This window comes from Oncorhynchus nerka, linkage group LG18, assembly GCF_034236695.1.
Source record: "Oncorhynchus nerka isolate Pitt River linkage group LG18, Oner_Uvic_2.0, whole genome shotgun sequence".
Classification (NCBI taxonomy): domain Eukaryota; kingdom Metazoa; phylum Chordata; class Actinopteri; order Salmoniformes; family Salmonidae; genus Oncorhynchus; species Oncorhynchus nerka.
Window position 1 is genome coordinate 1,602,284 of NC_088413.1, and position 23,256 is coordinate 1,625,539.

Consider the following 23,256-nt stretch of genomic DNA (forward strand, 5'->3'; position numbering starts at 1 on the left):
GCTACCGAGGTGTCTAACTGTTGTTGTTGAAGGAGCGTCCCGTCCACTAGATTATACGTCACACTGGCAGCGTCGCCTGAACGTAAAAGACGCACATCGCCATCTGCTGACTGGAGGGGCAACGCAGTTGAGGAACCAAAAGTTTATTTTTAATTTATTTCATTAAAGTTGATTATCATATTAAGTCGTTCAAAGAAAAGCATGTGTTGATTGATTCGTTTTTAATGAGTGACAATTTAAAACAAACTCTAGACTCACTACATATTTACATTGATCCATAGTTCTGACATGGATCATTTTGACCCCAGAGACATATATTTTATCACAGCCAAAATGTGGTTCATTCAATTCATCCAACATAACACATTCAAATCCTTTGGAGTCATTTTGACTCCAGCCAAAAGCACCTTTGATAAATAGGACGTTTATTTCAAATCAAAATCACATTTTATTGGTCACATACACGTGTTTAGCAAATGTTATTGCAGGTGTAGCAAAATGCTTGTGTTTCTAGCTCCGACAGTGCAGTAATATCTAACAAGTAATATCTAATAATTTCACAACATATACCCAATACACACAAATCTAAGTATTTGAATGTAGGTTTCTCTGTAGACATGATCCATCCCACCAGAGGGTGGAGGGACACCTGTATCAGTGGTTTTGACCAGATAGACACCTGCAGACACACAGTATAGTGCCTCCCATGTTCTCTCCTAAGATTGGACTTTCTATACCACGTATCACCTGACTGTGTACAAAACTGCCAATGATAGAAACCTCTTCCAGTGGTATACAGTGTATTCATTAAGTATTCAGACCCCTTCACTTATTCCACATTTAGTTACGTTACAGCCTCATTATAAAATAGAATGATTTCCCCCCTCATCAATCTAAACACAATACCCCATAATGACAAACCAAAAACTGGTTTTTTAGACATTTTTGCAAATGTATTTACTTAAGTGTTCAGACCCTTTGCTATGAGACTCCAAATTGAGATCAGATGCATCCTGATTCCATTAATCATCCTAGAGATGTTTCTACAACTTGATTGGAGTCCACCTGTGGTAAATTCAATATATTAGACATGATTTGGAAAGGCACACACCTGTCTATATAAGGTGTGTGCCTTTCCAAGACAATTGTCAAGTAATTTTAACATTCATTACAGACGTCAATTGTTGTACAACATCATGGCTACGCTGTTGGCATCACCTTTTACAGTGGATTTCTGCTGTTGTGGGCCTTTAACCATCTGTCTGACTTGTTGTTCACACAGGAGAGAGACGTGACTATCGTGGATCCTCTGGGGAGAATCAACATCATGATGCTAACGAGGCAGAGAAGAGTCTCTCCAGATCACATCACCTCAAGAAACAGCAGCAGAGACCCACAGGGAATAAATCTCATTGCTTCTCAGACTGTGGGAAAGGTTGCAAATCTTCATCAGAACTTAAAATCCACCAGCGAGTACACACAGGAGAGAAATCTCACCACTGTTTTGATTGTGGGAAGAGTTACTTAAGATCAGAATCACTAAACGTACACATGAGAATTCACACAGGAGAGAAATCTTATAGCTGTGATCAATGTGGAAGAGTTTTACTCACTCAAGCTGCCTGACAGTACATCTGAGAGCACACAAGGGAGAGAAACCTTACCACTGCTCTGACTGCGGAAAGAGTTTTGTTAGTTCAACAGATCTAAAATCACACCAGAAAATACACACATTAGAGAAACCTTATAACTGTACTCAATGTGGGAAGTGGTTTAATCACTCAAGCTGGCTGATAGTACATCTGAGAGCACACACAGGAGTGAAACCTTATAGCTGTGATCGATGTGGGAAGAGTTTTGTTACATCTAGGCATCTGACTATACACCAGTGAACACACACAGGAGAGAAATCTTACAGCTGTAGTCAATGTGGAAGAGTTTTATTCAGTCAAGTAGCCTGATATCACACCAGAGAACACACACAGGAGAGAAACCTCATAGCTGGGATCAATGTCACAAGAGATACTCTGATAAAAGATCTCTGATCAAACATCAGAAAATACATACATGAAGTAGTTGTTTCATGATATCAATGAAATGTCACAATGTAGAATGTTTTAACATTGTAGTAGGAGTATTTTAATGATGTCACGATGTAGAATGTTTTAACATTGTAGTAGGAGTATTTTAATGATGTCACAATGTAGAATGTTTTAACATTGTAGTAGGAGTATTTTAATGATGTCACAATGTAGAATGTTTTAACATTGTAGTGGGAGTATTTTAATGATGTCACAATGTAGAATGTTTTAACATTGTAGTGGGAGTATTTTAATGATGTCACAATGTAGAATGTTTTAACATTGTAGTTGGAGTACAAAGGATTTGAATTTGTTAAAAGTCCATATTGATACAGAAACACTAAACCATGATTTAGATGTATTAAGAACAAGTTGATTGACAAAGTCATGAAAAATTAAATAAACCATATTTTGGCTGTGATAAAAGATATGCCTCTGGGGTCAAAATGATCCATGTCAGAACTATGGTTCAATGTAAATATGTAGTGGGTCTAACGTTTGTTTTAAATTGTCACTTATTATAAATGAATCAATCAACACATGCTTTTCTTTGAACGACTTAATATAATATTACACTTTTATGAAATAAATGAAAATACACTTTTGGTTCCTCAACTGTGTTGCCCCTCCAGTCAGCAGATGACGATGTGTCTTTTTATGTTTTATTTAATATATAAAAAAAATTATTCAAAATACAGACCAACAATTGACATTATTTCATCATACAAAACAGAACTAGTATCAACTAGAAAATACTAAAACACACAAAATATCAATGAAGTAATAAATAAATTACTATTTTAGTGAAATTGTTATCATTCTGAAAAAATCTATAATGATTCAGGAAAATGTTTTTTCTTGTTGTTATTCACTAGGGTTAATGTTTTAATAAAATATTTAAATTCAGTCAGAAAAATTTGTAATTTTGGTATAGAATTTTGGAATTTTTGTTTGTGTACAAAGTATTTGGCAACAAGAATAAAAAGAATCACAATCACTTCAGTGGTTTTGTTGTCATTGCAATAGTAACATATTATATCCTTCATGTTAAACATGGGCAGTGTTCATAATGGTAAATAAGTATCTTACAAGGTTTTCCCAAAATTCTGACACAAATGTACATTAAAGAACAAGTGGGACAGATTCTCACCTTTTTCACAGAAAACACAGATATCATCAACAGCCACATGTGGACATCATAGAATTACATGGATATATCTGATGTAACATGTTAAAGTGCTCTTCCTTAACCTTGTTTGTTATACAGTATTTGTAAAGCCTTAACCAGGCATGTTTCCAGACAAGGTCAGGAATAAGAAGCAGGTTCCACAAACACTTTCCTCTCGGTGGAAGTTGGTTTTCTGAACGGAGAATTTGTCTTATATATTTATTACAACAAGATTTCTCAAGTAAACCCAGGCCTTCCAATCTGAGTTCTGGATCAACTTTATGATCATTACCAAAGATAAGATGGGTTTTCATTAGTGTAGTTAGACCCCTGGGAACGGCTCTGAGTTCTGGATCAACTTTGTGATCATTACCAAAGATAAGATGGGTTTTCATTAGTGTAGTTAGACCCCTGGGAACGGCTCTGAGTTCTGGATCAACTTTGTGATCATTACCAAAGATAAGATGGGTTTTCATTAGTGTAGTTAGACCCCTGGGAACGGCCCTGAGTTCTGGATCAACTTTGTGATCATTACCAAAGATAAGATGAGTTTTCATTAGTGTAGTTAGACCCCTGGGAACGGCTTTGACCACAGAAATAAACTCTCTGAAAGGTATTGGAAAGTCTTTCAATGTTATAAATTGTATTTCTTTATCATCAGAGTCAAATAAACATAAGATTTCTGTACTATATAAACACTGCTAATCCAACAATAGTGCTAGGTGTCTGTACTATATAAACACTGCTAATACAACAATAGTGCTAGGTGTCTGTACTATATAAACACTGCTAATCCAACAATAGTGCTAGGTGTCTGTACTATATAAACACTGCTAATACAACAATAGTGCTAGGTGTCTGTACTATATAAACACTGCTAATCCAACAATAGTGCTAGGTGTCTGTACTATATAAACACTGCTAATCCAACAATAGTGCTGGGTGTCTGTACTATATAAACACTGCTAATCCAACAATAGTGCTAGGTGTCTGTACTATAGAAACACTGCTAATACAACAATAGTGCTAGGTGTCTGTACTATATAAACACTGCTAATACAACAATAGTGCTAGGTGTCTGTACTATAGAAACACTGCTAATACAACAATAGTGCTAGGTGTCTGTACTATATAAACACTGCTAATACAACAATAGTGCTAGGTGTCTGTACTATATAAACACTGCTAATACAACAATAGTGCTAGGTGTCTGTACTATATAAACACTGCTAATACAACAATAGTGCTAGGTGTCTGTACTATATAAACACTGCTAATCCAACAATAGTGCTAGGTGTCTGTACTATATAAACACTGCTAATCCAACAATAGTGCTGGGTGTCTGTACTATATAAACACTGCTAATCCAACAATAGTGCTAGGTGTCTGTACTATATAAACACTGCTAATACAACAATAGTGCTAGGTGTCTGTACTATATAAACACTGCTAATACAACAATAGTGTAGGTGTCTGTACTATATAAACACTGCTAATCCAACAATAGTGCTGGGTGTCTGTACTATATAAACACTGCTAATCCAACAATAGTGCTAGGTGTCTGTACTATATAAACACTGTTAGGTGTCTGTACTATATAAACACTGTTAGGTGTCTGTACTATATAAACACTGTTAGGTGTCTGTACTATATAAACACTACTAATACAACAATAGTGCTAGGTGCCTGCACACTTGAATTAAAGGGGAACTACTTCAAAATGTACATTTCTTAGATTTTCCCAAACCTCAAAAGTGGTCTCTGTTATGGACAATTGCATTGTTTTTCTGTTAAAAAAGTCTGACTTTGAGAACAAAAACGTGAAAAAAATGAGAAAAATTCTGAATTTGTGAATTTCTGACTCAGTTTCTCTGTTTCAATAAAAGGTCTACTATTATCCTACTGAACAGTACAGCTTGGGTTGGTCTACTATTATCCTACTGAACAGTACAGCTTGGGTTGGTCTACTATTATCCTACTGAACAGTACAGCTTGGGTTGGCCTGTAACAAGTAATTAAAGAGTAAAAAGTAATTAAAGAGCAGCAGTAAAATAACAATAGCAGGACTATATACAGGTCAGTACCTGGCTCTCCAGAGAAGACAGACTATGTGCACACAGCCCACAAAATGAGGTGGAAACTGAGATGCACTTCCTAACCTCCTGCTAAATGTATGACCAGTTAATTCATACTGTATGTTGTAGTCTGTCCAAGAGGGGAATCACACAGACTGATCTCAGTTAATTCATACTGTATGTTGTAGTCTGTCCAAGAGGGGAATCACACAGACTGATCTCAGTTAATTCATACTGTATGTTGTAGTCTGTCCAAGAGGGGAATCACACAGACTGATCTCAGTTCATTCATACTGTATGTTGTAGTCTGTCCAAGAGGGGAATCACACAGACTGATCTCAGTTAATTCATACTGTATGTTGTAGTCTGTCTAATAATTAAATCACACCAGACTGACAGCCTGTAATTTTATTAAAAGCATTCAGTTGATTACATGGCAGTTTAGAGAGCAACATCATAACACTAATCTACATCATAATCAATATAACATTTATAATCAATAACATCATTATCTCTATACTACTAACATCATAACACTAATCTACATCATAATCAATATCATAACATTTATAATCAATAACATCATTATCTCTATACTACTAACAACATCACACTAATCTACATCATAATCAATATCATAACATTTATAATCAATAACATAATGAAGTAAACAACATCATAAAAACAAACCCCAACAACAAACCACAATAAAGACATAAAAACAAAAGCAAAAAGCAACACATTCTGGAACACAAACAGACGAAATGTAGCTACTATCTTACAATAATAAAACCCCATGTTGCCCAAAACCCATGTTACCCAAAACCCAAGTTACCAAAACCCATGTTACCAAAACCCCATGTTACCCCATGTTACCAAAACCCCATGTTACCAAAACCCCATGTTACCAGAACCCCATCCATATTACCCAGAACCCCATATTACCCCAAACCCCATATTACCCAGAACCCCATGTTACCCAAAACCCCATGTTACCCAATACCCCATGTTACCCAAAACCCCATGTTACCCATAACCCCATGTTATACCCCAAACCCCATATTACCCAGAACCCCATGTCACCCAGAACCCATGTTACCCAAAACCCCATGTTACCCAAAACCCATGTTACCCAAAACCCCATATTACCCAAAACCCCATGTTACCCAAAACCCCATGTTACCCAGAACCCCATATTACCCCAAACCCCATATTACCCAGAACCCCATGTCACCCAGAACCCATGTTACCCAAAACCCCATGTTACCCAAAACCCCATGTTACCCAAAACCCCATGTTATCAAAACCCCATGTTACCCAAAACCCCATGTTACCCAAAACGCCATGTTACCAAAACCCCATGTTACCCAAAACCCCATGTTTCTCTGGTGGTAAAAACCAAACTAAATGAATAATGGTGGTTGCAGTCACTCCTTTTAGATTTCTTTCAAGGTTCTAGAAAGATAAACTAATTCTGAACTTGTTATTAAAATTAGAACCACTTCAGGTTTGTCACCACATTTTAAACACCAGTCCACTGCTGACCATCGATTTAAAACACAAAACTGACCTAAGATCAGCATGTAGGGTCAGATTCATTCTCCTCCTACTCCGTCCCCTGGGCTGCTCTCTCCTCTCCCGGTCCAGCTTCAGCTCTGGAGCTCAGAGAGACCATCTCCATGGCATTGACATAAAGATCCATGCTGCTCACCCTGTTCACTCTCTTCTGCCTCCTGGTGGGCTAGGGAGACACAGCACCAACAGTCAGACATTTACTCTCTAGTATCTCCATTCTCTCCCCCTCCCCCTCTCCCTCTAGTTTAAATGACTTGTAACATCTGAGTAAATGTCTTTACCTTGTAGTACAGGTAGGAGGTGGTGATTGTTGTCAGTAGGATCAGCAGCACTACAACGTGTCTGATGATGAAGGCTGGCAGAGGAGAGGCTGCAAACAGAAACACCTTTGATGAGGGGACTGATCATCATCACATAGATCTGTGGGAAATCTGTCAATGACAAAGTTATAAGTCTGGTTCATGTTCAGTTACCTGTGATGGTGAGGGAGAGGAGCTCACTCTCAGAGGAGAAGTTATGTGAGAAAACATAATTGTCATAAACACAGCTGTAGTTCCCTTGGTGGGAGTCATCTGCAGCAGGGAAGAGGAAGGCAGCAGAGTGATTGACAGCTGGCTGGATCTGGGTTCTGTTGAGCCGGTGAACGTGAGGAGGAAGGAGCCTCCTGGGTACTGTGGCTGAGTGGAGCAGGTGATGGTGAAGTTGTAGCCCCTGAACATCTCAGGCCCCTGGTGGCCCCTGAAGACCCTCCCATTGGGTCAGTCAGGAAGATATCAGGCTGAACCAGGAGATCTGTAACAATAAAAGAGAACAAGAAAACCTCTTCAACTAGTTTCCTATAGATATGACAATAACATCAGCATGTAACAGTGCCAGCCACCCTCCCTCACAGGGCAACATGAGTAGTGGGCCTACAGTCACTGAGACAACATATGTTGATATCAGGCTGAAGCAGGACATCTGGAACTAGAGGAGAGAAAAAGAAAACGTAGCTCCTCAACTACTTTCCTCATTTAGATGTGACAATAACATGACATGTGACAGTGGTAGTGAGTAGAGACGTTCACTGAGATTACACTCAAATACAAAAGCATTCTGGGATATTTAAGTTGTATTTGATTCCTACTTGACTGAGTGATCTATTTTGCAAAGCAGACTGACAAGTTAAACAGTCATCATGAGAGGTGCAGAGGAAGTTGTATGAATGAAGGAAATCAGTTGAATATAATTATAATATGTTGATATTACCTGAGCAGATCACTGTGAGTCCAGGAGAGAGATCATAACTTCTGGAACACTCCCTCAGTGAAGACTCAGACCCATAACAGGAAACTCCAAACCCTCTAGTGGTGTTTCCAGGAAGTACTGAAACAGTGGAGCCACAACCCATCTGTCTACACACTACTGCAGCTACATCCTCCTGCTCCCAGTCCTCAGCTCCCACAGTCCTCCACTCTCCCTGGTCGTACCGCTCCACTCCACCAGCACAGCGACTGCCTCCTCCCACCAGCCTCACATCATCAGGCTCTGAGAAAAGAAGAGAGAGACAGTAATCTTACTATTTTCTCACTAAAACACACCTATATTGTCTCTCATATTCTTTACTCCAGGTGAGAAACAATGTTGATTGAGTGACAAACTGTTTCTTACCTGAGCAGGTGAGTCCAACAGCATTACCAGGTAGGCAGGTGTTGTACTCTCTGTCTAAGGTGTCAAAGTCCAGGAAAAGGGACCCATTGCCTTCATACTGGAACTCTTTATCCCAGGTCTGACCCCCACCTCCTCCATAGAGCCCCCTGTAGAGCTGCAGGAGCCCCACAGCCAACATCCCTACAGACTACCTCTGCATCCTGCCGGTCAAAGTCAGCTTCACACACTGAGGCCCAGGACTGATTGGACTTCACCTCCACTCTCCCAGAGCAGAGACCAGCTCCATCCACAAGCCGCACAGACTCTGGAGAAAAAGAGTTGGTTGAACATTCAATCAGTTTTGTTGATGACACTGTCAAGGACAAAACACAAATATGTTGGATAAAAGATGGTAGTTTGCTATGTTTGATACTGTAAGAGGTAGAAATGGGTTCTTAGTCACTCAGGATCGGGTTGGGAATAATGCAGGTAGGAGACAGGAATAAGTTCACTTCACTTTATAGAAAATAAACAGCTGGACATCCACTTGGCAGCTTCACTTCAGTACCATCTGATCTACAAGGTCTGATGCTGTATGTCAGGGTCAGGATGGGCCAAGAGTAGAAAAGGTTACTGGTTATGATGACATCACTGGAGAGAACTCAGTGATAAAAATATATTTGATCTCTCCCATATCTCCCTCTTCCTCTCCTCCTCCCTCATTCTCTCTTTGTGACAGTGGTATTGAAAATTGGTATATTGGTATAGAAAATAAACAGCTGGACATCCATCAGGCAGCTTCACTTCAGTACCATCTGAACTACAATGATCTGCCCATGAACATCTCCCATAAACCAATATGACAAACACAAATATAATGTTTAAATACATCTGACATCTCTCCCTCTATTTAAATGAAATAAAAACACATAAAACATGATAAATGGTAATATTGTATAATGTATAAATAAATCTCTCAATATGACCAGTCTCTTACCTGAACAGGTCACATGATGATAATATCCACCATCACAGAAACCAGGTCCTCCTGTGATGTCACACTGTCCAATAGAAGACTCATCTCCACTACACCTATATAGTGTGACTCCTCTTCTTCCATCTTCAATCAGAGGTCCTCTAGATACAGATACAGGATTCCCACAATTCAGCTCTCTACACACAACCTTGGTCTCTCTCATGTCCCACAACCACGTCTCTCCCATTATGCTCCACAACCCACTAGTACATAGACCCAACCACTCTCCTCTGTAGAAGACTTCCACTGTCCCAGAACAGGAAGTGGTCCCATTCACCAGTCTGACTGAGAGTTCAGCTGTAAACAGCAGAGAGGAAAACACAATGGTGAGGACAGATGATGACAGTGATTCTGTTATTCTAACAGCAGTGATGCTTTGTGGTTGACAAGTATTAGTAGTTCCATAAAACACTACTTGTTAATGGGTTATAGAATGGTTTGTATGGACACATGAATTTCTCCATGTGGGATAATAAAGTTGACTAATATTGAACTGCTATAATCACTGTAGATTTATACTCTACCTACCTGGTGGACTGACGCTTTGAGCCTGGAGATCTGAGGAGAAAGAGAGAGACAGAGACAGAGAGATAGAGAGAAACAAAGGAGAAAGAGAGAGACAGAGAGATAGAGGAGAAAGAGAGAGACAGAGGAGAAAGAGAGAGAAAGAGACAGAGAGAAACAAAGGAGAAAGGGAGGAGTCAGAGGAAGAGAGAGACAGAGGTTAAATGAACATCAACATGACCTTTCATGATGTGATGGGGAAGACAGGCTTATCGTTAGTATGGGGCAACAACACCCATTAGTACATACACTATATATACAAAAGTATGTGGACACCACTTCAAATTAGTGGATTCTATTTCAGCCACCCCTTCCTGACAGATGTATAAAATCAAACACTCAACCATGCAATCTCCATAGACAAACATTGTCAGTAGTATGGCCTTAATAAAGAGCTCAGTGGCTTTCAACATGGCACCATCATAGGATGCCACCTTTCCAAGTCAGATTGTCAAATTCCTGCCCTGCTAGAGCTGCCCCTGTCACCCGTAAGTGCTGTTTATGTGAACTGGAAATTTCTAGGAGCATCAGCGGCTGTAACACTAACTAACGAGTTCCAAACTGCCTCTGGAAGCAACGCCAGCACAATAACTGTTCGTCAGGAGCTTCATGAAATGGGTTTCCATGGCGAGCAATACAGATAAACAGCTACATTCTCCATAGGGGTCAATAATACTGATAAACAGCTACATTCTCCATAGGGGTCAATAATACTGATAAACAGCTACATTCTCCATAGGGGTCAATAATACTGATAAACAGCTACATTCTCCATAGAGGTCAATAATACTGATAAACAGCTACATTCTCCATAGAGGTCAAACAGCTACATTCTCCATAGAGGTCAAACAGCTACATTCTCCATAGAGGTCAAACAGCTACATTCTCCATAGAGGTCAAACAGCTACATTCTCCATAGAGGTCAAACAGCTACATTCTCCATAGAGGTCAAACAGCTACATTCTCCATAGGGGTCAATAATACTGATAAACAGCTACATTCTCCATAGAGGTCAACAGCTACATTCTCCATAGAGGTCAAACAGCTACATTCTCCATAGAGGTCAAACAGCTACATTCTCCATAGAGGTCAAACAGCTACATTCTCCATAGAGGTCAAACAGCTACATTCTCCATAGGGGTCAATAATACTGATAAACAGCTACATTCTCCATAGAGGTCAATAATACTGATAAACAGCTACATTCTCCATAGGGGTCAATAATACAGATAAACAGCTACATTCTCCATAGAGGTCAATAATACTGATAAACAGCTACATTCTCCATAGGGGTCAATAATACTGATAAACAGCTACATTCTCCATAGAGGTCAAACAGCTACATTCTCCATAGGGGTCAAACAGCTACATTCTCCATAGGGGTCAATAATACTGATAAACAGCTACATTCTCCATAGGGGTCAAACAGCTACATTCTCCATAGAGGTCAAACAGCTACATTCTCCATAGGGGTCAATAATACAGATAAACAGCTACATTCTCCATAGAGGTCAAACAGCTACATTCTCCATAGAGGTCAAACAGCTACATTCACCATAGAGGTCAATAATACTGATAAACAGCTACATTCTCCATAGGGGTCAATAATACTGATAAACAGCTACATTCTCCATAGAGGTTAAACAGCTACATTCTCCATAGAGGTCAATAATACTGATAAACAGCTACATTCTCCATAGGGGTCAATAATACTGATAAACAGCTACATTCTCCATAGGGGTCAATAATACTGATAAACAGCTACATTCTCCATAGAGGTCAAACAGCTACATTCTCCATAGAGGTCAAACAGCTACATTCACCATAGGGGTCAATAATACAGATAAACAGCTACATTCTCCATAGAGGTCAAACAGCTACATTCTCCATAGAGGTCAAACAGCTACATTCTCCATAGAGGTCAAACAGCTACATTCACCATAGAGGTCAAACAGCTACATTCTCCATAGAGGTCAATAATACTGATAAACAGCTACATTCTCCATAGAGGTCAATAATACTAATAAACAGCTACATTCTCCATAGGGGTCAATAATACTGATAAACAGCTACATTCTCCATAGGGGTCAATAATACTGATAAACAGCTACATTCTCCATAGAGGTCAATAATACTGATAAACAGCTACATTCTCCATAGAGGTCAAACAGCTACATTCTCCATAGGGGTCAATAATACTGATAAACAGCTACATTCTCCATAGGGGTCAATAATACTGATAAACAGCTACATTCTCCATAGGGGTCAATAATACTGATAAACAGCTACATTCTCCATAGAGGTCAATAATACTGATAAACAGCTACATTCTCCATAGGGGTCAATAATACTGATAAACAGCTACATTCTCCATAGAGGTCAAACAGCTACATTCTCCATAGAGGTCAATAATACAGATTAACAGCTACATTCTCCATAGAGGTCAAACAGCTACATTCTCCATAGAGGTCAAACAGCTACATTCTCCATAGAGGTCAAACAGCTACATTCTCCATAGAGGTCAAACAGCTACATTCTCCATAGGGGTCAAACAGCTACATTCACCATAGGGGTCAATAATACTGATAAACAGCTACATTCTCCATAGAGGTCAATAATACTGATAAACAGCTACATTCTCCATAGAGGTCAAACAGCTACATTCTCCATAGGGGTCAATAATACTGATAAACAGCTACATTCTCCATAGAGGTCAAACAGCTACATTCTCCATAGAGGTCAATAATACTGATAAACAGCTACATTCTCCATAGAGGTCAAACAGCTACATTCTCCATAGAGGTCAAACAGCTACATTCTCCATAGAGGTCAAACAGCTACATTCTCCATAGGGGTCAATAATACTGATAAATACCTACATTCTCCATAGAGGTCAATAATACTGATAAACAGCTACATTCTCCATAGAGGTCAATAATACTGATAAACAGCTACATTCTCCATAGAGGTCAATAATACAGATTAACAGCTACATTCACCATAGGGGTCAAACAGCTACATTCTCCATAGAGGTCAATAATACAGATTAACAGCTACATTCACCATAGGGGTCAAACAGCTACATTCTCCCTGGAGGTCAATAATACAGATTAACAGCTACATTCTCCATAGAGGTCAAACAGCTACATTCTCCATAGGGGTCAATAATACAGATTAACAGCTACATTCACCATAGGGGTCAAACAGCTACATTCTCCATAGAGGTCAAACAGCTACATTCTCCATAGGGGTCAAACAGCTACATTCTCCATAGAGGTCAAACAGCTACATTCTCCATAGAGTTCAAACAGCTACATTCTCCATAGGGGTCAATAATACTGATAAACAGCTACATTCTCCATAGGGGTCAAACAGCTACATTCTCCATAGGGGTCAAACAGCTACATTCTCCATAGAGGTCAATAATACAGATTAACAGCTACATTCTCCATAGAGGTCAAACAGCTACATTCTCCATAGGGGTCAAACAGCTACATTCTCCATAGAGGTCAATAATACAGATTAACAGCTACATTCACCATAGAGGTCAAACAGCTACATTCTCCATAGGGGTCAAACAGCTACATTCTCCATAGAGGTCAATAATACAGATTAACAGCTACATTCTCCATAGAGGTCAATAATACAGTTAAACAGCTACATTCTCCATAGGGGTCAATAATACTGATAAACAGCTACATTCTCCATAGAGGTCAATAATACTGATAAACAGCTACATTCTCCATAGGGGTCAATAATACTGATAAACAGCTACATTCTCCATAGGGGTCAATAATACTGATAAACAGCTACATTCTCCATAGAGGTCAATAATACTGATAAACAGCTACATTCTCCATAGAGGTCAATAATACTGATAAACAGCTACATTCTCCATAGGGGTCAATAATACTGATAAACAGCTACATTCTCCATAGAGGTCAAACAGCTACATCCTCCATAGAGGTCAATAATACAGATAAACAGCTACATTCTCCATAGAGGTCAAACAGCTACATTCTCCATAGAGGTCAAACAGCTACATTCTCCATAGGGGTCAATAATACATAATATCCAACGGTACACCAGATATATCAACCCCATACCACTCCTGGTTACTATGACTAGACCATATCAACCCGGCGTACAGGGCAACTGAATCAGGTGCACCTCCTGCCAACAGCCCGAGACCCCCCAAAAAATTGGAACACAAGGCTTTATCGTGGGTTTTTACAGAAGTCTTTGTCGATCCACTGGGAATACCATGGAGATCGACCAGTTCGTGATCAACCGGTTGGTGACCAGCTGCTCTAGAAAGTTAGTGAAGTTCAATCTTGTGCTTCTCGCTATTGGCTGATTTATCTGCAGCTTAGAGAGAACATTGTGTCACACCCTGATCTGTTTCACCTGTCTTTGTGATTATCTCCACCCCCTTCCAGGTGAAGCCCATCTTCCCCATTATCCCCTGTGTATTTATGCCTGTATTTATGCTTTTTCCCAGTCTCTGTTTTCTTGTCCTCCTGGTTTTGACCCTTGACCCTGACTCTGAGCCCACCTGCCTGACCACTCTGTCTGTCCTGACTCTGAGCCCACCTGCCTGACCACTCTGCCTGTCCTGACTCTGAGCCCACCTGCCTGACCCTGAGCCTGTCCTGACTTTGAGCCCGCCTGCCTGACCACTCTGCCTGTCCTGACTCTGAGCCCACCTGCCTGACCACTCTGCCTGTCCTGACTCTGAGCCCACTTGCCTGTCCTGACTCTGAGCCCACCTGCCTGACCACTCTGCCTGCCCTGACTCTGAGCCCGCCTGCCTGACCACTCTGCCTGCCCTGACTCTGAGCCCGCCTGCCTGACCACTCTGCCTGCCCTGACTCTGAGCCCACCTGCCTGACCACTCTGCCTGTCCTGACTCTGAGCTCGCCTGCCTGACCACTCTGCCTGTCCTGACCCTGAGCCCACCTGCCTGACTCTGAGCCCACCTGCCTGACCACTCTGCCTGTCCTGACTCTGAGCCCACCTGCCTGACCACTCTGCCTGTCCTGACTCTGAGCCCACCTGCCTGACCTGTGCCTCTGCCCTCCTCTGGATTACATATCTCTGCCTACCCTGAGGATGCCTGCTGTCCTGTACCTTTGCCCCCTGACTCTGGACTTTCGACCCTTTCTGCCTTGACCTGTCTTTGCCTGAACCCTGTTGTCTGCATTTGGGTCTTACCTTGGTTCTAATAAGACTGACCATCACACCTTAACTGACATTAGTGCCTGTCCTCAGATGGACAGTTAGACTACAGTAAAGTACATTTACAGGTGATCACATCATTGTCCTGCTTTGAGACACATTTTTACTGTCTGCTTCCAGTTGCATGTTCTTTTACTAGCCGCACAAATTGTAATATATCTTACAATTTCGAAACATACCTGGGCTCCAGAACAGGATCATCAATATCACTGCAGGTATCATATCTGTCTCTAACTGGGGCTCCAATGACAAAACAAGTCTACTGTCATGAAGAGAGGACTGAAGAGTGAGAAATACTGCTAGGCTTTATGATTTCTAACTCATTACTTCCTCACTTCAATTATGTGGCAAACTGTTAAGCAAATCAGATCAGTTAAACCCGCCTTCCTAAAGGAAACACTGACATCAGAAAAACTCCACAGGAAACTGCTGACAGAGCAGCAGTTACACATAGTGTCCTATAATATCTTACCTAATTGTCAGTGACTGACTTGGGAAAGTCACCTCTAACTTTCTGTGTTGTAGAAGCTAGAGGTCTGTTACCCAAGTCAACTCAACAGGTGTGGTGGTAAATTAGACATGCTATACTGTTTTTTTACTTAGAGAATTGTCTGTTAAATGCTAGTGTTTTTCCACTGATACAAACTTGTCTTGTGTGACTTAGTGTTAAGTCTGGGCGTACAGCAAAGAGCTGTTTGGGTGTGACCACAGTGTGTGACACATCCTGTTTTTCACAATCTGCAGGGACTCCACTGTGTGGAAATCTGTTAGAAATAATCAATGACATCACATCAACTCACAAGTATCACAGTAGGATAGAAATTAACACTTGGTAGAATATATAACTTCTACATCCATGGTGGTGACATTAACACTTGGTAGAATATATAACTTAAACATGTAGTGACATTAACACTTGGTAGACTATATAACTTAAACATGTAGTGACATTAACACTTGGTAGACTATATAACTTCTACATACATGGTGGTGACATTAACACTTGGTAGACTATATAACTTCTACATTCATGGTGGTGACATTAACACTTGGTAGACTATATAACTTCTACATCCATGGTGGTGATATTAACACTTGGTAGACTATATAACTTCTACATTCATGGTGGTGACATTAACACTTGGTAGACTATATAACTTCTACATCCATGGTGGTGACATTAACACTTGGTAGACTATAGTATAGTGGTTACTTCTCTTTATCTAGTTTCAGTCTGACTCAGACCCAGCCTGCAAGGCCACTCTCACAACAGCGAGGGCCTAACCACAAAGACTAATATAGACTCAGACCCAGCCTGCAAGCCCACTCTCACATCAGCCAGGGCTTAACCAGAAAGACTAATATAGACTCAGACCCAGCCTGCAAGCCCACTCTCACATTAGCCAGGGCCTAACCACAAAGACTAATATAGACTCAGACCCAGCCTGCAAGCCCACTCTCACAACAGCCAGGGCCTAACCACAAAGACTAATATAGACTCAGACCTAGCCTGCAAGCCCACTCTCACATCAGCCAGGGCCTAACCACAAAGACTAATATAGATGCTTGTACAACGTATAGTGGCAGAGTTTTAGACACATAGAATCAGTATCTATTATAAGGCCTGCAGCAAAACAGATGAATCTTCAAGTCCCCTTAATCACTAATGGGGAGGGTCTTTGGGACCCAACCTCTACAGTGACATTAACACTTGGTAGAATATAGAACTTTTACAATTAAACATATTGGTTGTTCCTGTTGGGTAGCAACTTCACCAGCTTGTTGTTGTTGTTCTGAAGCATCTTGTGTGATGTTGGTCTTGAGGGGAGAAGGTGAGAGAAGATGGATTCTATTCATATGCTGTCCAGCTTCTGAAGAACGTATGGTGCTAGAATGGAGAGGAGATCAGTAAACAACAGAATGTATGGTGCTAGAATGGAGAGGAGATCAGTAAACAACAGAATGTATGGTGCTAGAATGGAGAGGAGCTCAGTAAACAACAGAACGTATGGTGCTAGAATGGAGAGGAGCTCAGTAAACAACAGAACGTATGGTGCTAGAATGGAGAGGAGATCAGTAAACAACAGAACGTATGGTGCTAGAATGGAGAGGAGATCAGTAAACAACAGAACGTATGGTGCTAGAATGGAGAGGAGATCAGTAAACAACAGAACGTATGGTGCTAGAATGGAGAGGAGATCAGTAAACAACAGAACGTATGGTGCTAGAATGGAGAGGAGATCAGTAAACAACAGAACGTATGGTGCTAGAATGGAGAGGAGATCAGTAAACGACAGAACGTATGGTGCTAGAATGGAGAGGAGATCAGTAAACAACAGAACGTATGGTGCTAGAATGGAGGGGAGATCAGTAAACAACAGAACGTATGGTGCTAGAATGGAGAGGAGATCAGTAAACAACAGAACGTATGGTGCTAGAATGGAGAGGAGATCAGTAAACAACAGAACGTATGGTGCTAGAATGGAGAGGAGATCAGTAAACAACAGAGCGTATGGTGCTAGAATGGAGAGGAGATCAGTAAACAACAGAACGTATGGTGCTAGAATGGAGAGGAGATCAGTAAACAACAGAACGTATGGTGCTAGAATGGAGAGGAGATCAGTAAACAACAAAACGTATGGTGCTAGAATGGAGAGGAGATCAGTAAACAACAGAACGTATGGTGCTAGTATGAAGAGGTGAGGAGGTCAATAAACAGTATATTTAGATTCTCTCCACAACAAGACAGTTACAGTACATTTGACATTAAAGTAAAATCCTAATTGTATATGTACTTACCTATATAGACACACTTCCCAGGTTTGACAGACAAAAACTTGCTACAAAGACTATTTTCCTGACTGTCTCTACTGATGGCCTCTAACAGCAGAATAAAATAAGTGGGATATTTAAACAGCACTGAAACAGAGTAGGTTGCTAGTTGACGATGTGTTGTAAATTGTTTCAATGCTGCCATCCACAGATCTTCTAATGTATTGTAATACCACATGTACCAATACAGTAGAATAGACAGTGACACTGTGTAATGATACAATGACCCTCCATCCAATGTTCTGCTGCTGTTGTGCAACATTGTGACGCCACTGACATGTTTACAGGTTGCCATGCCGACGAAAGAGAAGGTGTTTTCATTCTGTAACAAGGCCTTCACTTCAGTCTGGATGGCTGGTTGACTGCAGACAGGTTACACAGTATCAGTGGAGGTGTTAGGCTGTTTCTGCTCTCCTCCCAACTACTAATGGAATTGTCCTGCCAATGCAACGTATGAAAATGTATCCAGTCACTACTGTAAGTCTCTCTGGATAAGAGCGTCTGATAAATGACTCACATGTTCAATGTAATGTTCAGTTTGACAATATCAATGGAATAGACCAAAGCAGAGCCATGTATTTAGATATGAACAGATATCTCGATTGAGGATAATGTCAGTATTTAGCTACGTTATTAGCTGTTTTGCTCACCAAAGGTGGAACAAAGTGAAACTGTTGACGTCAAAGCCTCAGTTCTGGGAGAGTAGTGGGTGAAACCATTCACCTCAGGAAAAGGGGTGATATAAATAACGTTTCCTTTCATTATGTGTTACTGAATTCATTAAAATATTTGCTGCCATTGTAGTAAGGTTGGTAATACGAGAGATCTTCGGACCTACCATTTTTGTATAATTTTCTTTGAAAGAACAACTAGTAGGTTTTGAGTGCTTCTCCCCTATTTGGGAAGTTGGTCTGCCCGCTCCTCAGTCTGACAGATATTCTGAGAGCAGGTTCGAGTCCTCTTCCTCTGTACATAAAAACTGTTTCAAACTGTATAACACAATAGTGGTTTTGGAAAACTGGTTCATATATCCTAAAGTCAATAGCGAATGTGGCTCTGTAGATATGTATTTAGCCGTTCATGAATTGAAGACCTATTTCAGCCAGTTAACCAAGTTGTTGCTGTCTTAGCTAGCCGTGTTAATGACGAGCTAACGAGCACCGTTGGTCTCTGCACTACAATGTCACGCTAGTTATTACCAGCAGGTGATTTACTAGCAGGGGACTTATTGAAATATTAAGTGAATGTTTATTTTCTTACTACCTTAAAAGGTTTATATAAAAGGGTTGTACTTGTGCTCTGTATTTATGGATTAATATCACTTCACATTGAGGGTTTGTATCAATAACGTTACTGTTGTTCCAATCTAACAGATATCTTGTGTCCTACCTAACCATGTATCACTACTGTTGCTCCTATCTAACAGATATCTTGTGTCCTACCTAACCATGTATCACTACTGTTGTTCCTATCTAACAGATATCTTGTGTCCTACCTAACCATGTATCACTAATGTTGTTCCTATCTAACAGATATCTTGTGTCCTACCTAACCATGTGTCACTACTGTTGTTCCTATCTAACAGATATCTTGTGTCCTACCTAACCATGTATCACTACTGTTGTTCCTGTCTAACCATGTATCACTACTGTTGTTCCTATCTAACAGATGTCTTGTGTCCTACCTAACCATGTATCACTACTGTTGCTCCTATAACAGATATCTTGTGTCCTACCTAACCATGTATCACTACTGTTGCTCCTATAACAGATATCTTGTGTCCTACCTAACCATGTATCACTACTGTTGCTCCTATAACAGATATCTTGTGTCCTACCTAACCATGTATCACTACTGTTGCTCCTATAACAGATATCTTGTGTCCTACCTAACCATGTGTCACTACTGTTGTTCCTATCTAACAGATATCTTGTGTCCTACCTAACCATGTATCACTACTGTTGCTCCTATAACAGATATCTTGTGTCCTACCTAACTATGTGTCACTACTGTTGTTCCTATCTAACAGATATCTTGTATCCTACCTAACCATGTATCACTACTGTTGCTCCTATCTAACAGATATCTTGTGTCCTACCTAACCATGTATCACTACTGTTGCTCCTATCTAACAGATATCTTGTATCCTACCTAACCATGTATCACTACTGTTGCTCCTATCTAACAGATATCTTGTGTCCTACCTAACCATGTGTCACTACTGTTGTTCCTATCTAACAGATATTTTGTGTTACAATAGTGCTATAAACACTGCTAATACAACAATAGTGCTAGCTGTCTGTACTATATAAACACTGCTAATCCAAAAATAGTGCTAAGTGTCTGTACTATATAAACACTGCTAATCCAACAATAGTGCTAGGTGTCTGTACTATAGAAACACTGCTAATACAACAATAGTGCTAGGTGTCTGTACTATAGAAACACTGCTAATACAACAATAGTGCTAGGTGTCTGTACTATATAACCACTGCTAATCCAACAATAGTGCTAGGTGTCTGTACTATATAACCACTGCTAATCCAACAATAGTACTAGGTGTCTGTACTATATAAACACTGCTAATCCAACAATAGTGCTAAGTGTCTGTACTATATAAACACTGTTAATCCAACAATAGTGCTAGGTGTCTGTACTATATAAACACTGTTAATCCAACAATAGTGCTAAGTGTCTGTACTATATAAACACTGTTAATCCAACAATAGTGCTAGGTGTCTGTACTATATAAACACTGCTAATACAACAATAGTGCTAGGTGTCTGTACTATATAAACACTGCTAATACAACAATAGTGCTAGGTGTCTGTACTATATAAACACTGCTAATACAACAATAGTGCTAGGTGTCTACTATATAACCACTGCTAATCCAACAATAGTGCTAGGTGTCTGTACTATATAAACACTGTTAATACAACAATAGTGTAGGTGTCTGTACTATATAAACACTGCTAATAAAACAATAGTGCTAGGTGTCTGTACTATATAAACACTGCTAATCCAACAATAGTGCTAGGTGCCTGTACTACAGGTTCACACTTGAATTGAAGGGGAACTACTCTCAAATCTACATTTCTTAGATTTTTCCCAAAACTCAAACGTGGTCTCCTGATGTGGTTTAAGCATTGTTATAAACTCCTATCCTATTTCTATTTTTTATTTAAGTTATAGAACAATTGTATTGTTTTTCTGTTTAAAAAAGTCTGACTTTGAGAATGAAAACCTGAAATATAAATGAGATCAATTCTGAAACCTGTTTCTTCGTCAGTTTCTCTGTTTCAATAATAGTATTACTATTATCCTACTGAACAGTACAGCTTGGGTGGGTCTACTATTATCCTACTGAACAGTACAGCTTGGGTTGGTCTACTATTATCCTACTGAACAGTACAGCTTGGGTTGGTCTACTATTATCCTACTGAACAGTACAGCTTGGGTTGGTCTACTATTATCCTACTGAACAGTACAGCTTGGGTTGGTCTACTATTATCCTACTGAACAGTACAGCTTGGGTTGGTCTACTATTATCCTACTGAACAGTACAGCTTGGGTTGGTCTACTATTATCCTACTGAACAGTACAGCTTGGGTTGGTCTACTATTATCCTACTGAACAGTACAGCTTGGGTTGGTCTACTATTATCCTACTGACCAGTACAGCTTGGGTTGGTCTATTATCCTACTGAACAGTACAGCTTGGGTTGGTCTACTATTATCCTACTGAACAGTACAGCTTGGGTTGGTCTACTATTATCCTACTGAACAGTACAGCTTGGGTTGGTCTACTATTATCCTACTGAACAGTACAGCTTGGGTTGGTCTACTATTATCCTACTGAACAGTACAGCTTGGGTTGGTCTACTATTATCCTACTGAACAGTACAGCTTGGGTTGGTCTACTATTATCCTACTGAACAGTACAGCTTGGGTTGGTCTACTATTATCCTACTGAACAGTACAGCTTGGGTTGGCCTGTAACAAGTAATTAAAGAGTAAAAAGTAATTAAAGAGCAACAGTAAAATAACAATAGCAGGACTATATACAGGTCAGTACCTGGCTCTCCAGAGAAGACAGGCTATGTGCACACAGCCCACAAAATGAGGTGGAAACTGAGATGCACTTCCTAACGTCCTGCCAAATGTATGACCAGTTAATTCATACTGTATGTTGTAGTCTGTCCAAGAGGGGGATCACACAGACTGATCTCAGTTAATTCATACTGTATGTTGTAGTCTGTCCAAGAGGGGAATCACACAGACTGATCTCAGTTAATTCATACTGTATGTTGTAGTCTGTCTAATAATTAAATCACACAAGATTGACAGCCTGTAATTTTATTAAAAGCATTCAGTTGATTACATGGCAGTTTAGAGAGCAACATCATGACAATAATTTACATCATAATCAATAATCAATATCATAACATTTATAATCAATAACATCATTATCTCTATACTACTAACAACATAACACTAATCTACATCATAATCAATATCATAACATTTATAATCAATAACATCATTATCTCTATACTACTAACAACATAACACTAATCTACATCATAATCAATATCATAACATTTATAATCAATAACATCATTATCTCTATACTACTAACAACATAACACTAATCTACATCATAATCAATATCATAACATTTATAATCAATAACATCATGAGAGGTAAACAACAACAAACCCCTTTATTAAAAAATGTTTCAAAATACAAAGAATGAACAGATGATTATAATAATACCTGGACTAATAATGGAAACACTTCAAGATAAAGAATCTAAGAGACACTAAATAAGATAAAGAATCTAAGAGACACTAAATAAGATAAAGAATCTAAGAGACACTAAATAAGATAAAGAATCTAAGAGACACTAAATAAGATAAAGAATCTAAGAGACACTAAATAAGATAATGAATCTAAGAGACACTAAATAAGAGAAAGAATCTAAGAGACACTAAATAAGATAAAGAATCTAAGAGACACTAAATAAGATAAAGAATCTAAGAGACACTAAATAAGA

The 23,256-nt window shown here is 39.6% G+C and overlaps 2 long non-coding RNA genes across 2 annotated transcripts; both read right to left on the minus strand.

Annotated features, from left to right (window-relative positions):
* Window positions 1–6,529: 6,529 nt before the first annotated feature.
* LOC135561684 (uncharacterized) lies at window positions 6,530–7,527 on the minus strand. Its single transcript, XR_010459602.1, has 3 exons — window positions 7,373–7,527; window positions 7,181–7,269; window positions 6,530–7,065 (listed from the first exon to the last, which is right to left on the minus strand). It is a non-coding gene; the product is annotated as an uncharacterized LOC135561684 (long non-coding RNA).
* A 1,170-nt stretch (window positions 7,528–8,697) lies between these two features.
* LOC115128134 (uncharacterized) lies at window positions 8,698–15,666 on the minus strand. The gene is made up of 4 exons (XR_010459600.1): window positions 15,546–15,666; window positions 10,093–10,122; window positions 9,526–9,861; window positions 8,698–8,853 (listed from the first exon to the last, which is right to left on the minus strand). It is a non-coding gene; the product is annotated as an uncharacterized LOC115128134 (long non-coding RNA).
* Between the last annotated feature and the right edge of the window lie 7,590 nt (window positions 15,667–23,256).